Source organism: Apteryx rowi, unplaced genomic scaffold, assembly GCF_003343035.1.
Source record: "Apteryx rowi isolate R43461 unplaced genomic scaffold, aptRow1 scaffold_11, whole genome shotgun sequence".
Classification (NCBI taxonomy): domain Eukaryota; kingdom Metazoa; phylum Chordata; class Aves; order Apterygiformes; family Apterygidae; genus Apteryx; species Apteryx rowi.
The window spans coordinates 4,747,810-4,770,210 of NW_020447308.1; the positions used below are offsets into that span (position 1 = coordinate 4,747,810).

General features: G+C 36.5%; 1 protein-coding gene across 5 annotated transcripts in view; it reads left to right on the forward strand.

The window, feature by feature from the left end:
* MEF2A (myocyte enhancer factor 2A) overlaps positions 1-22,401 on the forward strand; it is a 103,969-nt gene that overhangs the window by 7,456 nt on the left and 74,112 nt on the right. The window lies entirely within an intron of this gene.

Genomic DNA, 22,401 nt, shown 5'->3' on the forward strand with positions numbered 1-22,401 from the left:
GGGGCGGCGGCGGCGGCTGGCGGGGTCCGGGCCGGCGGGTGGGTGGGTGGCGAGCGAGCGCCCCGCGGCCTCTCCGCAACTTCCCGCTCCGCTCGGCCGGAGCAGAGGATGGACATTTATGGACCAGGCCGGGGGAGGCTGCCGGGGCGGCGGGGGGCCCCGAGGTGAGACCCTCCTGGCGCGGGTGGTGAGCCCTGCTGCTCGGGGCGCGTGTGCGGGGAGAGCAGAGGCACCTTTTGTCCTGCTTCTCGGCAGCCACCGTCGGTAAGCAACGGCACATTAAAAAAAAAAACAAAAACCAACCCCAAAATAGGCATCTGTGGATACTAGAGACTAGTGAGAATGATTGGGGGTCGGGGAGGGGCAGGGGCGCCGACAGAAATTGTTCAAGGAGTTTTACACCACGTAGATGTGTGTTGCAGATGGGAGGAGAAACTGCTTGCTAATGTGTAAACTAGGGGATGTTTTGTCCGGGGAGGGGGAAAAAAATGACTGAAGTACAGTTGTGTACTGCGAATGGGATTTTGCGTTAACCAGCCCTGTGCAGAAGTGACGAGGGTAAGGAGAGAGACTGTTCCCTTTCTGGCTTGAAAGGCAGTAAATCCTTTGAGTTTATGAAGCTCTGTTTTCCAATAAATTTTTAGCTGCTTTTAGGATGCTGTTTGGCAAGAGAATGGAGTTGTTTAGAAAACTAACCTGTAGTGAAATTTTTGACAGGTGATTAACTTCAGAGTTGAAAAACTGGAGTTTTCTAGAGGAAAGATGACAGCATGAGAAGAGGGTTTTTTCACTGCTCAGTGCGAAGCTATTGTGTCCCATAGTTGTACAAGGACTAAATATGTCATGAACAGTAGGGGAGAAAGTGGTTTTGGGAAGTACAAAGCAGTAAAAAGGAATAATTTTTAAACAGTATTAAGAAAAGAAATATTTGTTTGGGTATGGAATTGATAATGTATACATTATTTCTTTTAAACTGTTTTCAGTGTTTGGTAAATTTTTATGATAGCATGAGGAAGGCTTATAAGCTTTCAAACTTAATCAAGTTAACTGTCTACAAATAATTGTTCATTTTAAAAGTCGTCTTTCATTTTTAAGATCTAGCTGTGATATTTTGATAGATATTTCTGTAGCTCTGTTATTGAGAGCTAGTGCTTAAACAACTTGCACAAAAGGTGGCACAGCAGCAAACCTATAGCCTATTCTATTTTTCTTTATAGGTCTGTTTTTAAAAATTACTTAAAATGCTTATCTCTACCTCTTACCTGTAAGAACACAGTCTTTGTTTGTTTTCTCCTTTCTAACAAGTAGTTTGAATTTGGGGAAGAAGTGTGAGGTCCCCCTTATTAAGCTTTTTTTAAAATTTCATTTAGGCGCTATATATGTACAAAATAACGTTATCCAGTATAAAAAAAAATGTAATACAGGATGTCATTGTAACACTTTCAGTCACTAAAGGGCATAATTGCAATGCGATACTTTTAAATTCTGTATTTGTCTAACTAGTGAAACAAAAATAAGAAAACAGAATAATTTATCTTGATATTAAGTGATTATAATAGTACTGTCCAGTTGGAGATGAATATTGTGTTTGATTGAGAGCATTTGGTTTAGAATTCAGGAGGGAAGATAACCCAGTTCCCTAGTTAGTTATTTTTCTCCTCCATAATTCCTTTCTAAATATGCAGTTGACTTAATCCACCAGTAGCAGTAGAGTGGTATCATCATTAAAAGAGAAGAATCCCTCAAAGAGAGGGAAGAGATCTACTTCAGAGCAATTTTAGTGTAGATGGCAGTCCCTCTCTCTTTGCCAGTGCAGATCATCTAAATCACTTCTAACATTCTATCATTTCTAGTGTTTTATTTGTAAAAAGGTATTTACAGTTTGTAAAATACAGTAGAAGTATATTAGTTGTTAGACAGTATGTTTCCTTGTTTTGCTCTGTCATCTAAGTGTGTATTTAAACCATTGTAATTATATGTCACTTCTGTAAATGAGTAAGTCCATAGAATGATTTGCATATGCTTAGATATCTGAATTTAAATTCCTATAAATTCATATACCATTATTTTCTTACTCTGGGAAACAAGGGATGAAATAAGAGACTGTTGAATTTAGTGAAGTAGGTAAATTGATCTATAGAATCAATTTTTTAGTCATGTAGGACTAATAACATATGAAGGACTTGGCTGTATTAAGACTTGAGATAATGCTGGAGAAAATAACGACTTATTATGGCAGAAGACCTGTCTTATTGAGAAACCTGATTTGAGCTGAAGTGAATGTGGTTTACCTTAAACTGGTTAATGTGGGCAGTAAAGCTTTTACAAGGTTTATGTTAGAATGTTAGCCAAGTTTCTCAGATAACTGTTGATGTCATTCTATGTATTCTGGGGCTGAGTGCTGCCTCGAGACTAGAAATACCATGCTAGTCTGTGAACAGTGCCATGTTACCTTGCCTTGTCTCAGTCATGCCATGCGTAACAATACAGCCTGTGAATTCTGTAACTTTTGTAAAAGTAGAGTAGTTTAATGCTGTGTAGTCTGTGAATTTGTATTAATTTAGGAACGAAGTTTTTTGCCTGAGTAAGACATGCTTTAAATTTCTAATAACTGCAGTCTTTTATGCCATGTGTGAGTGATGTCTGTGTGTTTCAGCTTGATTTTTAAAAATACCTTTTCTAAAAATGAAAATTAGCACATTGTATTCACCTTATCAAATTCTTAGTTTTTATTTTTAAAGGTCACACGATTAAGTGATCTGTGTAAAAACACAGGGCTTGGGCCTATTCAGTCATGACAGCAGCCTGATAACATGCCCAAAACATGGGGACATACTTTTCCATCTCATTGAAGCAACACTTATTTTGAATTAATATTGAACATCGTGTGCTGATGTGCATGTTGTGTAAATTCTTTATACACAAAGTTGGCTTTATCTGTGTTTTGATATTTCTTATATCTGAAAGAAATACTTTCACGTGTAATAATGCGTTCTTTAATTGAATACATGTGACAAAAGTCAATCTCTGCCCATGATAATATGGGGGAACTTTGGTGCCCGTTGTCTTGCATTCAGATTAGATTCCTTCAGCTCTGGTAAAGTAACGAAGAAAAAAGACCTGCATTCCTCCTTTTCTATCTTCAGTTCTTGTGTGCACTTTATTGCTAGGGCTGAAGGGCAAATGGAATAATTATTTGAATAGACTAGCCAATATGTTGCTGAAGTGATACTGAATGTGGTTTCAGTTTAACTATTTCTTCTGTCATGTGGAATGAATAAAGTCTCCAAAGGTGGCAGTCAGATCCTGAAAAACTAAATATAGTTGACTTTTTCCCTGAGTTTTTACAAAGTGTTTTCCATGTCTTACACTGTTTGTAAGATTATAACAAGACTTTTTTTTTTTTTGCTCTTTTTTCCAAAGTTAATTGTTAAGCTGCAATAAGAAGGAATTCAGGAACTTTATTTGGGCAAGTAACCAAAATGTATTTTAAGTGATTGATACAGTATCTAATGAATGAACAAAATAGTATTGCTAAGAGTTAAAAACAAACCCACATTGTGTAATGTGACAATTATGCACCCCCCTGCTACTTAGCGTGCAGTCTATGACAGAGGACCTGCTAATAAATAATGCCATATGGGGTTAAGCTTGTAGTCTGTCTGCAATAGCGTTGTTTGTTGCTTTGTTTACTTTAAAGTAAGCATCTGATCTAGATACCTACCCCTTACCTCGGCCTTCATGTGATGCATTCTTATTTTTACACTTATTCTTTCAAGTTACTGCTTAGGGAGTTGAATGGAAGTTTTTTTTGTTTTTTTTTTTCCCCCTCTCCATTTTAAGTTTAATGATACAGTTAATAAGCAAAAATAAGGAGTCCCTTGTGTTTAATGATTCTGTGAGAATATTCCTAAAGAAAAATATATCCCAATTGAAGATAAAAGAAATGGGGAAAAATAAATCCCTGTACTGCCTATTCTCATTTTCAGTTGACACTAAAGGGGTATTAATAGTCTTGCAAGACAACCCTGAGACTCTTTTTTTTTTTTTTTTAACCCCTGCACTAAAACAGCCACTGAGCTGGAATATTTTAAACAGTATATATAATAATCTTCCTCTATCCTTTGGCCCTCAATCCAAGTGTGCAGTGAAGAACTAGGCAGGAACAATTCTCAGTTAGAGACAGCTAACATTTCTGTGACTGATCTATTTTTCAAAACTTTAGTGCAGGGGAATAGAGAACCTTTTCTACAGTAAACACTCAACTTTTTGTTCCCCATATGTTTAGTTATAACACAACAAGTGTGCTCATATGCTAAGAAGAACGTGCATCCTTCTTAATAAGAGTGTGATTAATTGAATTATTTTTCAGGGAATTAACTACTGTATATTCAAAATGTTAGTGATGCTTAATTAGATGGGTCTTCCCATTAGCTTCTCATCTCCTGGTTATGTTTGTCCCTGTCCCTGAGGAGCTTTTGAATTCTGCTTTAGTCCTTATGGACTAACCTAGAGACTTAAGTGTGTTCTGTCTTGCTTTGTGCCCAGCAGAATTTCAGTAATGGTTATTAAGTATTGTATGCCTATTTTAAGTATGCTAAGTTAGAAAATAGTGTTAGGATTCATCAGCCAAGCATAGCTGTAGAAATGTACTTGCTTTGAATAAGTATCTGTATAAAAGGCATTGATGACAAAGCATCTTTTACTGTGAGTTTTATATAGGGAGCTAGATAACTAGGATAAACACTTATTTTCCTTCTCACCATGGGGGTGGGAGATTCTTTTTAACYGAGTAAGATGGGTTTAGAGTGGATATATTTGTGCTCGTGATATGTCTGCCATGATAACAGGAGTAAGAAGGATTTTTTTTCCATTTATTTTAAATCCCTGGAAGTGTTTCTGAAACTGAACTTCATTTGAAAACCAGATTGTTTCCGGCATTGTAACTTAAGATTGCATGGATTGGACTAATGTTATCTTTATTGTTTGAAACTAACGACAGAATATTCAAAGTGGATATGTCATTTTGATATTCGCAGTAGTACTTGCAAGCTGTGATCAGTGTCAGTATTGAGTGCTGTACCAATATACATAGGCCTCACCTTGTAATTTTCTCTGATTTATATTGTTTGGAAAGTTAAGAGGGGGAAGATTATTAAATTTTTAGCTGTGTAATTAGGTCTATCTATAACATCTATAACTGAGCTGTCCTGTAGACACACTCTTAATAATTTCTAGCTTGAAGTTATTGGCATAGAGAGTTTAGAGAAGGCATTCAGAAGAGATCATTTTGGCATCCTTTATGATCTCTAGGAAGATATTGTAAGTATAAAAAGAAGGGATATGGGACAATTACAAACAGAGGTAAGAGAAGAGAGTAAGCAAGTAGTTGAATCTTAAGGGACTTGTAGATGTACACAAAAAAGAAAAGATGAGCGGCCCTAATGTGCAGGACAGACTTGCCCTGGTAGGGTGTCCATTAAGGAAATCGTTGAAAGGTGTTAGGACAGGGTGACTGCTTGTAACATGTGAAATCTGCAGTGCTTGAGTCGGAGGCTGAGAAAGAGGTCGTAATAGTTGGAGTAGGAGATGTTTTTCTTTTTATTGATTTCTGAGGTATCCAGAAAGAGACAATATTTTTAAGCAAGCATCTTTCTCCAGATGTTTTGAATTATATTTAATCAGCTGTCTTACTGTTATGGAAAACTTGTATACTATAATTGTGAAACATTGTGTGAAGTTATCAACATAAAGGACATCTTGTTTTTTGGTATCATTCTTTCACAGCAACTGCCCTCTTCCTGGTATGACTGCTTGCATCCTGTTTTAAAAACTGTAAGCTGACAAAAATGACTGCTAATAAGTTGGTGTACACACAATTTTTGCACTTCACAAATGTTGCTTTCTCCAATGTAAGCTTTCAAAACACTGAATCTTCTGAGGATATTTAAGAAAATAGGATGTTCCTTCATCACTCTGCTTTTTATTATATTGTCTTTCATGGAAATAAATTAAATTCTTTAGTAACTAAATATTTTTATTTTCCATTGAAAAAGTTTCCACTGTTAAAATTAGTGTGTAATGATATGAGGTTTTAATTACAATTCAGATATCTTAAATTTATGCCCTGAAGCCCATCAGATTCAGGGTAAAAGAGGAGAAAGTAAAAGGTAGGGCAAGAGATGCACTGTTTCAGTGTACAGAAAATAAAGCACTTTATGCTAAAATTTCTGAAATCTATATGCAGTCAAATTACTTTTGCTAGTCTCAGTTTGATAATGTGTTAGCTTGACTAATTGGTTTCTGGGATTTGAAGCTTTTGAGTGCAGAAGAAGGATTTCCTTTGAGAGACTCTCCTGATCGTTAAGTAGTATATCCTCCTATGTTTCTTCTGGAGAGTTATGTGGTTTGTTTATTTTTTGTCCTCTTGCTGTTCTCTTTGTGGTGTTCTGAATGATAGTGTCTTATTTTCTGTCACTGAAACATACATGAAGATGTTTGCTTTGGGGGATGTTAGGCTCAACTATGAAAAAAATGGTAGCAGTAAAAGTATTAATGATTTCCATTAGGAAGCAGTAGAGTAGTTGAACTTCTTCAAGGGTAAGGAGGCAAACTCATGGATGGCTGAAGAGAGGTGGGCAGTAGGTAGGGCAGGCATTCACTGGATATTGGAAGATTGGAATAGGGGTATATTTGTAGAAGTTTTAGGAGAAAAATACAAATACTTTAAAAATTCACAAGAAATATGTAGAACATGCAATAACATTGTTGCACATCAAAGAATAATACTCAGTTTTAAGTAGTTGCTTGTTGTTTTCTTTGCTGTAACTATGAAAACTGCTGACCTGAATAGCCTTCATAAAGTTTGCAAATGAATGGTTCATATAACCTCCTTATCTAATAGGGAGCAACCAATTGAATTAACTGAAAATTTTAAAATGTTTTATTATTTGATCAAGTCTATGTTATAGAATTAGACAGAAAAATAGAACACTCATGCTCAGCAAAGGACACAAATTCAAAAAGTCCTCCAGACTTACTTAGGGGTTTACTTTGAGTTGAAATTTGAGGGGGGAAAAACACAAAGGTTATAGGTTATCTTAGGGTAATTTTGTCAAAATAATTTTTTTCCTTGGGGAGGGGAAGGGAGAAAGAGCTAGTGATCAAAGTCTTTGTTTCCTTATTCATGCTGTTATTCAGTAGCCTCAACAAACTGGTAAAATGTGGTGTTCAAATGACTATAAGTTCTGGATTTTCAAACGTGTATGATTAATGTTCCTGGATACTGGAGTAAGTTAGGTGCTTTCTGCAAACCTGTTACCTGTAAATATGAAGAAAGGACTTTAAAAGGCTAGCATTTATTCAAGCAATGGAATAGTATTATGCGAGAGTTGAAAATTTCAACTGTCATCACTGCCTTAGCATTCTGAAGGATGCTCTAACTTCCTGGTAACTCCTATTTGAATTGTTCTCTACAGGCTTATCTACATAGGGGACTTTGATTCACAATAAGGTGGCAAGTAAGCTGACATCCCACAGTTGTCCTACCGTATACTCTTCAGTAAATCTTTGTGCAAGTCTCTTTACCATGACCTAAGTGTGAGATTTCTCCAGAGCAGTGGGTGTCCCTGTCCCCTCTGCCAATTTGTAGATTCCCCATATGTTTTTGCTGAGGAGGTGGACTCCTTTATTGTCGGGTTAAAAGCAAGCATGTCACCACTAKGCTTATAATTTTCTTTTGAGGGTGTCCTAGCATTAGTCTATGAGCCCTCTTATCAAATGCATGAGTATTTACAGTGAATGCTGTTCTGTGTTAGCAGAAGATGCTTATATAAAACTTATATTTTTCAGAAAATAACTGAGTAGGAAGGCATTCACTTTAAAAGAGGCTATTGGAGAGGGGTTAAAATACTGCAAGTATGAAGAGGCCCAAATAAAAATTTATTTTTAGAAACTGAAAAATGGACTTGCCCCATGTTAACAGTTTATGATCCAAGCCCAAATGTGTTGTGTAGTTATGTTAGGAGCCCCTGCAGCACCCTCTGGTGATCCAAACACGCTTGTGCAGCATTTGGGGTCCTGTTTGAGCTTCTGAATGAGCACAACCATCGGGTCTTGGGACAGGACTGTAGGAAATGCATCAGAACAGGCCTAGGCTACAACCAACTTGATGTTTTTAATGGGTGCTACTGGGCTTTGCTGCCATTTTTTCTTTCCCATGTTCAATTTTTGTCTAAGAGTTAGAAGTCATTAAAGGATCTGTAGGAACTCTTGTTCACATTGGCTCCAGGCAGGCACAACTAATGTGATTGCATAGAGCCGTGAGATAAAAGGATCCAGCCTTATGACTGTGTTAGTCAGGAGCAAATGAAGTACGGGATGGGGAAGAGGGAAGAAGATGGATAATGTCTATTAAAACTTTTATCCTGTATTCTACAGCCTATTTTATTTATGGTAGTAAAATACGACTTGGAGAAACTATGGAGCTATTGCATTACTTAACCAATATGAAAAGCCATAAATTAAACAGAGTCTGAACAGTAATAGTGAAATGGTAGCTGTGCAAGCAACAAAACTGATAGAACTTGGTTTCCTTTGATTTTTGACTCTTCCATTGTTCCCTGACCTTCCAGAGCTTCCTGTCTTTGCAGAATAGGTTTCTTTCTCAAGTCTTTAAGTTCTTTACCTCCCTTAAATGGCCTGCTAGCTGGAAAAGAGCACTGTCTGTGGCTAATCTGGGTGTAGGTGCCTGCTGACCACCTGCTGARTGATCCAACAGAAACTGCTGCCTCTCAAGTCACTGCAGTTCACATGCTTGGCTTGGCAATATGTGCAACTACCAGGTGCAAAATTTTGCAGCACTATCATAAAAGCTTAAAAATCATTGATACTGGTAGTGTTTAACTTGGTTGAAACTGATCTATTAAATCGAAAATTATTAGTGAGGAGGAACAGACTGCGATCATGTAAACCTCATTTTACTAGAAAGGCAGGTTTAAAAAGCGAGGATAATATAGTTCCTTCTTCTAGCAGTTTAGTGTAATCATTGATAATGCTGTAATCTTATATCAGTAAACAGTGTTATTTTCTTAAGTGTTTTTATTTAATTTTATGAAAATAAACTCTTAAAGGTAGGATGATTTAGAACTCTGTATTCAGTTTCTTGATTTGTTATGCTTTTAATGTATTTGATTTGATCTAAATGTCATATTAGACTSTGATTCATTCAACAGAATAAAGTTAAATCTTAGATTTTCATTTTGGTGCTGCCTGTTTGTAAGTAAATGAGAAGATAGTTTATAAAACACTTGTGATCTCTTCCTACCCCAAGAGAGTCTAATCAGGATGCTGTTTGAAAAATTCTGTAGCAGTTTGGGGATTTTGTGTAAGGAATGACTATGCAATGTTTGTAGTCAGGATTGGCTCTATGGTCTGGAGGCTCAGTGGGCTGTGATTGCTACTGCCTGTCATCTGCTGCTTTCCTCATGCCAGACTTCGGACCATAGTTGTATATGGTTTCAGAGTGGGCAGCAGTTTATTAGTCTTAGGTATTTTGGGGGGAGAGAGGGGAGGGGAGGAAGAGATTATTTCTGTCAAATAAAGCTGGAAGACCTGTTTGTCTAGAAACCATTTTAGATTTTTCTGTTTCTACACCTTGTCATCTCCCCCCCCCGAAGTGGAAGGAGTATCTTGTTTTGCTCTTCCTAAGAAATATTCATAAAGTTCTTATAATTCTCCTCCCCAAATTCRTAAGGCTTATATCTGTATTCTTTAGAGGCCTTGTTCCAGTCTTCTGTCCTTTCTCCCTTTCCCTGTTAGAATTTTTTTTTTCCCCATTGGGTGTTTTTAACACTGAACTGTTTAGTAATGAAACCTACCTGACTGTTTTGGTGTATTTGTATGTATTGGTTATACAGTGTTCCTGTCCATAATGCCACCATATTCCTGAAGATACTGGCTGACTAGCTCTCAAATGAGGTTTTAACCTGCTTTCCCATCATATATTCCTCTAATGAAATATTAATGAGAAGATGGTCAGATAAACTTCTTGAATGCTTCCTGTGCAACAAATTCACTTATATGAGCTGAGGATTTTTCTTTAGATCTCTTTCTTTTAAGACATTTGTGTTTTTTATAGCTGTCTGTCTTGCTTGCATGTAGATAATGCCTACAAGCAAGCCACAAAGCCCTGTAATAGCTCTTGGTGTGTTGGCCTTCTAATATTAAGACTTGAATGACTAATTTTCTGAAGATGTAAGGAACAACAGCCATTGGTGTGAATAGTTTCTTTTGTACCCGTTATAACTGTTAGAAGCAAGAGAAACTGAGTATTTAGGTATCTAGAGTCACTGTTCAGACTAAAATTCTGCATYACTGTCTGACAAGGAATCCTTCAGGCTTCTCATCTTGAATAGCTGAGATCATAACTCTTGCTTCTGTCTTATCTGTGCTTCACTGTTTTTAATTCTTCATGGTCTCTTCTGCTTAATCTTAATGGCTTCTAAGATACTTCACTGGCATAATTAGCTTATCTTAAAATAGTCTGCTCTGCTAGAAGTATTGGAACAGTAAAGGGACAGCTAGCCCAGCAATCATCATTGGATTTCATATAGTGCACCCACACAGATRTGTCAGTGTTTGGGACACTTGTTTTAGGGAGGAAGGAAGGAGTGGGTAGGAATTTTTCAAAGGGATAGCAGGACCTTGAGCATGAATGCTTCAACCCACCTGTGTAGGGATTTATAGCTTTCATTCAGCCAATTAAGGTAAATAGAATGCAACTTTTTTTAGTTGTTGCAACCAAGATGGAAGTAACATAGAATGAAGGTACAAAAACCAGTTCCACAGCTGTTCCTTTGCTTGGGTTGTATTTTGTATTTGTAGTCTGAGTGTCTGACTTGGTTTATCAACTTTTTCACTTGAGAGACTGGCGCTCTCATATTAGCTCAGACTCCTTTTTTTGAAGTTCTCAGTCTTTTTTTGTCTCAGACTTGGATTTAGAATGTAGACCTTCAAAGTTTGAAGTGGCCTGCCATTAATAGTCAGCTTATTTGAGACTGTGTATCTGAGTTTGACTGTTTTCTCTAATTGTCTTATCTTTCCTATTTCATTAGTCTCCTTTGATCCAAACACAAATTTGGGCAGGGAAAGAAATGCATATATTAATGAAAAAGATTGTTGTAGGTGTATTAATTCTGAAAGCTTAACTCTGCATTTAAAATACATGTTTTTGGAAGAGGTTAAGTACTGCAATTGTAGTTCCTATGATATTGAAGGGACTAGAATACTTTCTTTTGTTTATTGTTACTATGTAAGAGAAGGAACTTGATATGAAGTACATTCAAGATGCTGCTTGTGATATGCTTTATTCAGTCATTTCTAAAAGACACCTTATTTTGATCTTTGTAGCTCTTTTTTTGAAGTACAGAAAAAGAATAAAAATGTGTGCCAAGTAGCCATGGTTTTTGTTGATTAAAAACTGATCTCAGCTCTTAGCATGATACAAGTAGTTATTTGGTCAGAATGTTCAGATGCTCAGTAGCTGATGCTGGGTATAAAAACACTGGCCGCTCTGAACTGTAAGCAGAAAATGTTGTTCTATTATCTCAACATGTGAAATACTTTTTTAGTGTCTTTTTTTTTAGCTTTTTTTGTTGTTTGTATTTAGTTTGTTCTAGTTTTGGATTGATAAATCTGTTCGTTTTGCAGTCTAAAAAAACCCAACTTCCAAATAGACATTTTTAGGTCCTGTTTTTTCTAATCTCTCAAACTCTGCAACAAAATTTGTAAGAAATGCTTTTATTATGTAGTGTTAACTTTTGCATTCACTATCTAGACAATCGCTGAAAGGATGACTTGGACTCTGTAAAATGCAGTTGGAAAAAAATTCTCCTGATAATGTTTGAATTCACTTCCAGTTATAAATTTTATATTTTATATATTACCTCCAACCATGAGACAGGGATTGAGAAAACTAGTGTTTTAAATCGCGTTCTGTACCTTAAAGTCTTGCCTATGCTGGGCAGTTTCCAAGGCTTTTCCTGTATATGACAACAACTCTGGGAATCTTACATGTAGTTTAATTTTTAAACTAATTTAGTTTTATTTTGCTAGCATTGCTAGTACTCTTGCATATACAGATAGCCTTGTAAGACAACTGAAGATCAGGAAGTGGAACTTGTATTACTTGCTGTTAGAGCTGTGATCCCGAAATCTTGGTATAGGTATCACTACAGTATGGTTTAATCTGGTACAATGAAATTATTCTGGTGAAACTTCTAGACCAGATGAGATGAAGTCAGCTTTGAACTGAATTGGTTGCATTTCCTGTAATGCTTGATTCTCAACTTTCTTTTTTCCTTCATGTTCATTAACTGTGCTTACAATGAGGTTTCAATGAATTAGTTTCACTGTTGCAGCTACATCATTTGCCATAGCAAAGGTGTAAGTAATGTAGATCTTCTTCTGGTGGTCTTTCTACCATGCTCCCATATGCCTATTAGATCTATTCAGATGAAAATGCTGTAAGCTGGCATCATGGCCTGCCTGCTTGTTCCCTGTTATACTATTAAAGTTTGTGTCTTGAAAGTATTAATAGAGAGTTTATTAAGAGAGGAAGTCTATACAGAAAAGCTTCTTTTAGAGTACTTGAATAGTGGTGAATGGCAAAATCCTAACAGTGTTCCCATGGTAGTGAAGGTGTTTTCTTAAATACAAATTGGCCAGATCTTGCTATTGTTTTCTTTATAATACAGCATATTGGTTGTATTATTGTCAATGTGCAAGTTGCCTTAGCAAAACTTTCTAAAACAGTATAAAAAGAAAACTGTAAAATCATGTTTGGTGAAACATGTTAAGGGGTGCTAATAGTTCCTGCAGGGGGAAAAAATGGCTTTTTCTTTTTTTGAATTAGAAAGCTTATGTAAATGCCTTTTTCTTTTTGTCTTTTTCTCCTATGCCTTACCCCCATACTAAATTGGATTATTTAACTCTTATTTTGGGTATAGGAGACGGTCTGAGCCCAATTAAAGTAATGTATCTGTCTAATTGAGTGATACCTAATTTTATTATCATTGTTTAGAGAACACTTCTACAGTCATTCATTGCAAAACTGTACATCTCTGTTTGAGAGCTACAGTAAATATTGAATCCACTTCTTGAAGCCTCAGTCTAATGAAGCCTCAATCTAATGAATGTAGCTGCGCTTTCACTGCTACTTTTCATTTCCAGAATACACCAATGAGTTGAGATTCAGCCCTAGAGTTCCAGGACTTCCAAAGAGGTGAAAGGAGCCCTGGCTGTAGGTCAGTGATGCAGAGGAGGGATCACATAATCTACCTACCCAACTTAGTCAGCAAGTCTACGGGCACGCTGCCAGCCCTTCTCTCCTCCTTTGTCTGCAGATACTGTGCCTGTTACAGTGTCTTTCAGTCCTTTTATCTGTCTAGGGTCTGTATTGTGGGTATGGGAAGATGCAGTGGATCTAGAGAGGCCTAAAGTCATTTGGATAATGAGGGAAGATGATGTCTCTGTCATTTTTGTAATTTTGGGAGGAAAATTGTGTCTGGGTTCCAGCACTGTTTTATTAGTCTTTGGCAATTTATGTATAAAATCTCCTAAAACTTCCTGGAAGGATGGTGAGGTTCTTCATCTTGACCTTAGATCGCTGCACCATATGAGTCTGCGCAGTGTACTTGGGCATGTTACAAGCTCACGGGCTCTGCCTGTATTTCACATGCAGAAGTTTCCTTGCTTATCTTAGTAGTGCTCACATCTGAAAGACTTGCTTAACTACTATACTGAACAACACATGATGGGAAAAATACTACTCACTAGATCTGTCTTCCAGATTAGAGACCAAATTCAGGAAAATAGTCCTTCAGTCTGTTTAGCTAGAATTCCTCAGATCCCCTCCTAGATCAAAGGTTTAGCTATATAGTGATTAAAGGTGTGACTGCAATTTGTGTGTAGATAGAGGTATGCAGACTACCTTTAAACTAGTTAGTTTAGTGTAACTACATAGCTGAATGGAATGTTAAGATACTCACACAGCAAAAGCATTTTATGTTGTTTTTCTCCCCTACCACTTATAAATCCACGGCATCAGAAAGTGCTCTTTAATTGTAGTATCTAAATGGGACAGAACTGCTTCATAATGGAGAACGCTTCTTGAAAGTGGTATTTGTTATCTCTTAAGCCTTTGAGAAAGTGAGTTAATATGCTCAAATATGAGTGTATTCAGTAGCAAGAAGTGGATGGCAATGCACCTGCATTTTGAGGTGGGTATGCCTTATCACATGGTCTCGTGTGGTTTGAAGTTGTGAAATCCTGTTTCAGCTTTTGTTCTTATCTTTAGCAGAAGAGTACTGAAACTACTTGATATATTCCACTGAAGCAAATGACAGTCTGCACCTACTAATTTTTGTTCTTTTTAGTAGATTTCTCTATTAAATGTGTTTTGGCAATTTTTATGTATTGTGAGAATGTATCAAGATTCTTTGATTTAGCAGGCCTTGCTTTGTAAAATGGCTATAATCCTTCAACAGTAGACTTGAAACTCTTCATAATTATTGTGTGACGAATTTAAATTAGTCATCCTAAAAAATTCTTATTTTTCTTTGCATATTTAACTTGGATGTTTAGACTGAAATGAAGTAAAACTTAGGATTTCAGTAAAACTTAGTTCCAAAATTTGTCCGTGATCTAGACTGACTCTGTTCTAAGAAGAAATCTTTGAGTCAGACAGCCTTGAACAAATCAGAAGAACTAGTGAGGTAAGGATTTAGTTTTATTTTGATCTCTATGTATGACAGAGTCTTCTGAACAATTCAGTGTACAGCTCTTGTGGTACTGATAATGGCTCGATGATGATAATGATAGTTTTTAATACACTTCAGTTTGACCTGACCAAATGGATGCTTGACTGTCTGAAAGCCTTAGTTTTAATTGAGGGACTTAAATAGCAAGAGCTGATACTTGGCAGATTAAAAAAAAAAAAAAAGATGTTAGAAGTAAATTTTTAGTTAGAATGCTGCATTTTTGCATTTGTTTTCTGTTCTCCAACTGATGACTGTAAGTTTAATTTAAAAACATTTGTTCCTAACCTGTACTGATTTTGTTTGCTATTTGTTTATGATCAGAAGGATCTGTGCCCCAAAGCCTGTCTGCTAATCAGTTGCTTTTGTACCAAATGTTACTTTTCTTGACAAACCTTGCCTTGTTTAACTGTTTTGCCACAGAGGAAATTGAAGATTGGTGCCTTGCCTTGCCTTTGAAGTTTATTGATTACTTTCTGACCCTGGTGCAAGTGCCTTAATCTCCTCTCCCTGTCTGGGAGCGCAACCTGGCAATCTCTTGTGCTGTTCCTTGTCAGCGTGACAGGGAAAACAATTTTTTTGAAGATAAGGTGTGGCGTACCACACAGTTTGTCTAAAATGCGGTGAGGTAAACAGTTGAAGCAATGTTGTGTGTAATTTTAGGTGTGAGGATCTGAAAGACTGAGTGTGCCAGACTTCAGCGGTTTATTCTTTCTAATTTTGGGGGGGAATTGCAAGTAGGTGAGAAATACTTTTTCCCCACTTTTTTTTTTTTCTTTCTCTGCTTTTTCTGTAGCTTTCATTCATTTCACTTCCCAGAGGGTGGATCATGAGTTTTTTTGGTCAGATTTCACTATTAAAGTGCTAGCTTTTTCTCTTGAGGAAGAGAACTAGAAAGTCTTGTAAATTTTAGTCTTAGTAAGTATCTTTTTCAGCATGTCTTAATAACTGTCCATGTGCTTTTGGTTTATCTTCTAATGCTGTCATGAATAAAGTTCCAGATCAGTCAGTTGGGTATGTAGCATAGAATCGAGTTTTATACCTTGGTTTCACTTTAGTTTTGAAAAATATATACTTCAAAACTGGACTGATACATATCAACACTTTTGTGAAAACAAAACAATTATTTGCCACCTGATCATAAAAATAGAGCAGCTGTGTAGTTTTATACTGTGTAAGCTCTGTTTTCATTGATTGTAATGTTAGGTAGGTTTTGGTTTTTGTTGTTCTGGTTTTTGTTTGTTTGTTTGTTTCTGAAATAAGAGTAATGTGTCGTGCATCAAATAGTTGTGTATAATTTATTGGCAAGCTCTAAGGTCAGTGGTTTTGAAATGCTGTGTATATTATTAAACATTTATTATTCTTAGTCAAAATATGCTTCAAATGCTCTGTGGGACTGTAACTTTTCTCTGTAGGACCTTAATAGTATTTGCTTGAATTATAAACACTTGTATTTCAGCTGTTACTATACTGGTGAAATTTGTTAATAGGAAACATGGCCTTTTTAGACAGGTTTTATTTGTTGTTCCCACTTCCTAGAGTTTTCTTCATATTGAAGGTTACTGTATTAGTTCAGTTATTTAATTACTTTTTTGTGTCTTGATCAGGGTAGCTTTTCTGCTTGCTCATGTGGCTTCTYCTTTGCAGAAGGAATCCATTTGGTTATTAAAGTAGTCTAAATGTGCTAAGAGTTGTACACTTCTAATGTGCTGGTGCATTGTTTTTATTCCTCAATGCTGTGATTTTGCTAATAGCAGGTCAGTGTGATATTTAATTCTTAAGTCATCAAGATGGAAATCAGTTTTCAGAGAAGATGGAAAGTAAAAACAGGTTTGAGTGATGCAGATAAGGAAGCGATGGCTTAAATATTTGTTAAATGCCAAGTTTAGCAGGAAGTAAACAATTGGAACATTATAATTCAGCTGGGCTCACATTTTTGACAGTTATACAGAGGTGAACCACAGTTCTTAAAATAAGAGGAGTTTTATTTTTTCTTCGTAATGACAGTTTCTGTGCTCCCACGAGAGTGGGGGGTGGGGAATACTTACCAGCAGCTGCATGGAAACCTGTAAGTGCAAAGGTGGCCCAGATTTGATATAAAAGCGATCAGGCAAAGTGCTGCCAGCTTTAGCACTTAGTCAATATGATGCTATTTGAACAAATAAAGTATCTTAATTGTGTGCTTGTGTGGCACTGTATAGATACGTATTCTGCCCCTGGTTAACATAAATGTTTCTCCTGCTCAATGAAGAAAACCTGTCCAGTTTTATAGAGGTGAATTGGTGCCTACAGTATGGTCCCTTAGCTACTGGATCATTTCTGAGGATTGTGAGATGAGAAACACGTCAGTATGGTGTTTTAGTCCTGAATTTCATGTAAAAGTTTATTAAGGATGAAAATGATAACATTTGTTAATTACACAAGAGTTCTGATGTCTAAATGAAACCCAGTCAATATATTAGGAGCATACTGTAGATTTTAAACAGAGTTTGGTCCTAACCTTTGACTGACTAAAATTGCAAGTATTGTAATGCATCTGTTCTGTCAAATGTGATGCTCTGTATCTTGGTGTCAGTGTATTATTTGATAAACTGCTAGTGTTTTCTGTAGGCTGATTGAAGGAATTACTCCGATTACACAACAAACTAGTTTAAAGTATTGTCTGCAACCATTTGTTACAGCATACGTGTGCTTTTGTCCCTCTCTATGTTCTTTTGATATGCCTATAGCATCTTTCTTGTGGGTAATTCAGTTACCAACTGATCGTTTTACCCTTGTGTGCCCCCCTCCCCGCAGCCTGAATGCTCAAGCTTATTGTGATTACACTCTTACCACTCAGTATTTGAGTTTAATGAGTTAGACTTTCCTCTACCTTTATGAAAAGGATTAATGTGTATTCTTCCAGCAAAATGCAGATACTCTTCTAGTCTCTCTTGATCTCTGCRATCAAATCTATTCCCCTTTTATTTTCACATTCTCCAAGACAGTGGGTCAGTCTGAAGCCATTAAATACATTATCTGAAATTTCCCCCTCTATGTTAGTCCATAGGCAGCTTTTAGAAGAGATTGCCTTCATTTCCCCAGCAGGTTGGGCATTTCCTGTAGCAGTATGACATAAGAAAATGTAGAAACAGAGCTGGACAAAAATTTGAAGTGTGTACTACGTTAATTTTGACAATTCAAATTTGTACTTTTTATATGCCAGAGTGTCTGTCTATATATGTCAATATAGTGACAATGTTTCTCTTTTATATGTCAGTATATCTTATAGAGAACATCTGCTTTGAAATTGTTAGAACAGTATGCAATGAAATTTATTTAGAATGTGTTCTAAAGCTTTTATGTAGTCAGTCAATTTAATAAACCAGTAAAATGTCTTCATATACTTCAATATACTGTTCAGTTAATAACATGTCCTGATTTGAATTTCATTAATCTTATACTTCAAGAATCTTCTGACTTTTTTCTTAAATCTGTGTAGTGAGAAAGCTAAGATTCAAGACCCAAAAATTAATTGGTTTGTCTCAAACATTCATAATATAGATAACTTAAATGCAAGGGTTACATATGTGTTTTAAAATAGTAAACAGGTTAAAGCGGCACTGGCACACTTAGTACTCTGTTGGCATAGTTTTTTCCTTCAGATGGTTCTCTGGAATGTGAGGCCTCTTCCTCTATTTGCTGTAGTGGAGCTAAACTCTTAATGCCACTTACAGGAGAAATTTAATACGAATAGCTTGTACAGAACTGAATTGCTGACATGATACCATGTGATATATTTAGCATGCATGTGTTTAGTAACCGTATGATCTTATGCACGTGAATAAAACAGTCAAAATTCTCAAAACTTACAATTTCTCTGAATAATATTTTCAGAGTTCTGCTAATTAAATAAAATGAACTATCTGAAGCGACTCAATTTGTAAATGGGATCTAATCAACTGCAGAACATAGAATATTAAAGCATTGTGCCTGCATACCAATTGAAGAGAAACTTTAGAATTCAAAAATACTTGGATTTTTTTCATCTATCTTAAAGTATTTAGTTTGTTTTTAAGCTGTTATGATTCACAGTTTGCTCCTGCTGTGATGGCTAAAGATCAGATTCTAAATGAAACCTGAAAACAGCAATCTGATCGTTGGTACCTAATCTTTATCAAAAAAAAAAAAAAAAAAGAAGCTACAAATATGAATATTGGCAATGCTGTGGTATTGTCATAGTTTCTTGATATTGCTTGTGCTTAAAAGCTGATATGGCAATGGTATCCCTGCATACTGTCTCCCAAATGGTGACCTGTTAAATCTGCAGCAGGCACAATGCATGCATACAGTCCTCTACCAAGACAGTGATACAAGGTAGACCATAAATAATCACTTTAGTGGAAAGTGCTAGCAAACTTAATACAAACTTTTCTTCTGGCTTGCTACTGAAAGTGTGATATTGATGTTGGTTTACTGTTTCTGTTTTTTTGACTTCTTGTGCTGTGTGGAAGGAGTGAGATGGCTTGCTCATTGTGCCCTCTGGTTGTTATATGATACCATTTTTAGTATGCAATAGCAGGATTCTCCTTGCACTTGAGCAGTGGGCCCAGATGAATAAAAATGTGCTAGGCAGGTTCTAAGCACCAGACTGCAGCTTTAATCCTGAATCTGGGGTAATGCATTTCTGKCATCCCGTTTATCAGGCATTTCGGTAGTTGCATGATTGCATTTCTCAAGCTGTAAAATTCAGGTGGGTTCTGAATTACTGAAATTATTCCATAAAACGTGACAACATTATGCTCTCAGACATGAAGAATTACATACCCTAATCTACCTGCTGTTTCCTAGTCCTGCGGAATATAATTGTGTGTTGAAAGCTAAGGCTGGTCTTTTAAAGTGTGTTTCGAAATACTAATAATCATTTCACCTGAGTGACTGAATTAATAACATATGAAATCAACAAAGTTTCCTTAGAGTTCGTGTTTTGTCCATCTGTAGCAGAGTGGATCTGAGATACTGCAGAGGAACCAGTGAAAACTTAGACCTCTATCAAAAACTGTAATTTCTTTGCAGTGTATTTGTCAGTGCCGTGGACAAACATATACTAATTGCATTCTCTTGATTTAGCTTGCTTTTTCTTGTGTTTCTTCTAAATAAATTTTGGTTACAAGAGCTGAGTCTTGTGCTATATAGGCTTAACTGATTTTGCTTTTAGAGGGCCGAAGATTGCCATGTGCATCCTTGAAAGGTCTTCCTGTATCATGACCTCTTTAAAAGTGAATGAGGACAAGTTTCTTTAATGTCTGTTTGAAACCATTAGATTAAAAACAATCTGAAGGTCTTCGTTTCGCACTTTGAGGCATCAAAATGGATAAAACACCATTGTGAGCTCACTACAGGTAAACTTACTGTTAACTCTTTCTGCAGCTGTCTTCTCTCACACTTCTTCTCTGCTTCTGGGGATTTCCCCTTCTTTTTAATACCTTTCTTCCAACTATGTGGAGCGAGCATCTTCCCTGAAGCCAACTGGGACTCATTTTAAAAGGGAACAAACAATGAGATGTGATAGCTATCTCACCTCCATATGCAAAGTCTATAGGGATTATTAGCATCCTGTTCAGCAATATTTTTGCTGCAGTTCCACCTACTTAAAAGAGTTAGGCGAAGGCAGTCATTTGAATAAAATGAAATTTTGAGTGTGAGGGTTCATTAGATAGACTGAGTACCTTTTCCTGTCCATGCCCAAGCTGACAGTTTGCAAATCTTGAAATGGGCTAATTTGGTGACATTAAAACCTAAAATCAGAAATCTTCATTCACTCTGTTTAAACAACAAAGCTCAGTGCATTGCTACTTTCTAGATGCTGTACTCCTATGCAATGGACAGTACTCATGCATGCTTATCTATTACTGAACTATGCATTTATGGTAGACTAAGATTTTACGTGGTACTTTTCCTGATGCAGACTGCCAAAGGGCTTGCATTTTTTGAATAAATGATGCAAATGGGGAGGTGCCTGTCATGTGAAAAGCTGTGTTAATGTTCTTAATCACGTATTGCCTTCAAAATTAATGTGTCTTCAGTACTAGACAAGGAGGAAGGAAAATCTGCAAGAAATTATAAGCAGAAATCTCCACCAGTCTTGGTGTAATTAACATGTTAAGATTAGTGCCTTACAGAAGGCACTTAGTGCTAGAAGTGGAGGGTAAGCTTGTTTTCATTCGTACCTTCCCTTTGAAAGTAGAAAAATATTTATAGTATACAGGATAAGTCTCCCACCCCTCCCCCAGTAAAGCTACATACTGGAGAAAACAATGATTCTGTATGCTGGAGAATTCTTAAAAATATAAATATAGACTGTAATCTTAGCTGTGTCTGAGCAGGGGTAAAAATCTGTTAGCTTCAGATGAAATYGTGACCTAAAGCTTTGAGAGCTAGGTTTGACTCAGTATTTCTTGTCTGTTGCAGGACAGGTAAAATGCAGTGTTTTTGGATACACTAAGAAGTCTTTCTTTGAAATCTTAGTGTAAGATCTGTTTAGCTGTGCAGCAGGATGAAATTTAGCTAAAAAGAAATGATGAATCTGCAGTTTGTGTGAACTGCAGGGCAAATTGCTGGAAAGCTATCTTTCCCTCCAATGGGAAGCCAGAGAAATAATTTTGTAGTCTCTCTTTCTCTCTCTTTTTTTCTTCTTTTTTTTCTTTAAGCAGGTCTGAATGCATTTCCTGACTGCTTCTGTAATTCTGCCTCAAACTAGAGGATATAAGATGAGAACGAAGAGAAAAGCAGAACTTGATCTCCAATAATATGTATTAATTAAAAAACATTTTACTAATTGTTTTCATTTCTGTTGTGCTGTCAGGAGTATCTCATAATTCAGTGTATAGCTTCTCCATATGTTTGCTCTAAGTTGACTTTTTTGTTTGCTTAACTTTTGTTAAACAATGTGTAAATCGTTAACTTGGCCTGATGTGCAAAACTTGCAAAGCATCATTTAGGGGAAAATGAACTGAACTGTGTAACAGTATGAAAGGATGGAACTGGATGCTTAGAATAGTTTCTTGCAATAAGCTTTGTAGTGAGAGAGAGATTTTAATTACTGCCTATCTAGATGTTGCAATGAGATTTAATAGATAATTGAAGGTTTTCAAGGTGATATATGAAAGCAGGTATGTTCAAAGGAACTCCAGCCTTATGGAGGGAAATGACAAGTGCTTTTTAAGATAGACAAAAGCAACAATAAAAAAGATGAACAAGCTAGGCCCTAGTTAGACTGACCCTTCTAGGCTCTGCCTTTGCTGATGCAGGTGAAATTGGAGACTATGAGCACTGGTATCTCTGCTGTTTGCCAGCTAGCTGTCAATATTTACTGCTTCAGCTGCTGCAAGGCTTCAAGTCAGCATGTAAAAGAGAGAATTTCAATGTCCTGAAGGCCAGGAGTACTCAGCAATAACGTTTTTATGACAGGTTAAGAGGAGTTAGGGTTTATTGCAGGATAACGGGGTTTAAGAATGACGCTTCTAAGGAGTTTCTTGAAATTTGCGTATAAACTGTGTGTTGGTTGGTGGTGGTTCACTTTTTTTTTTTTTTTTTTTTTTTTTTT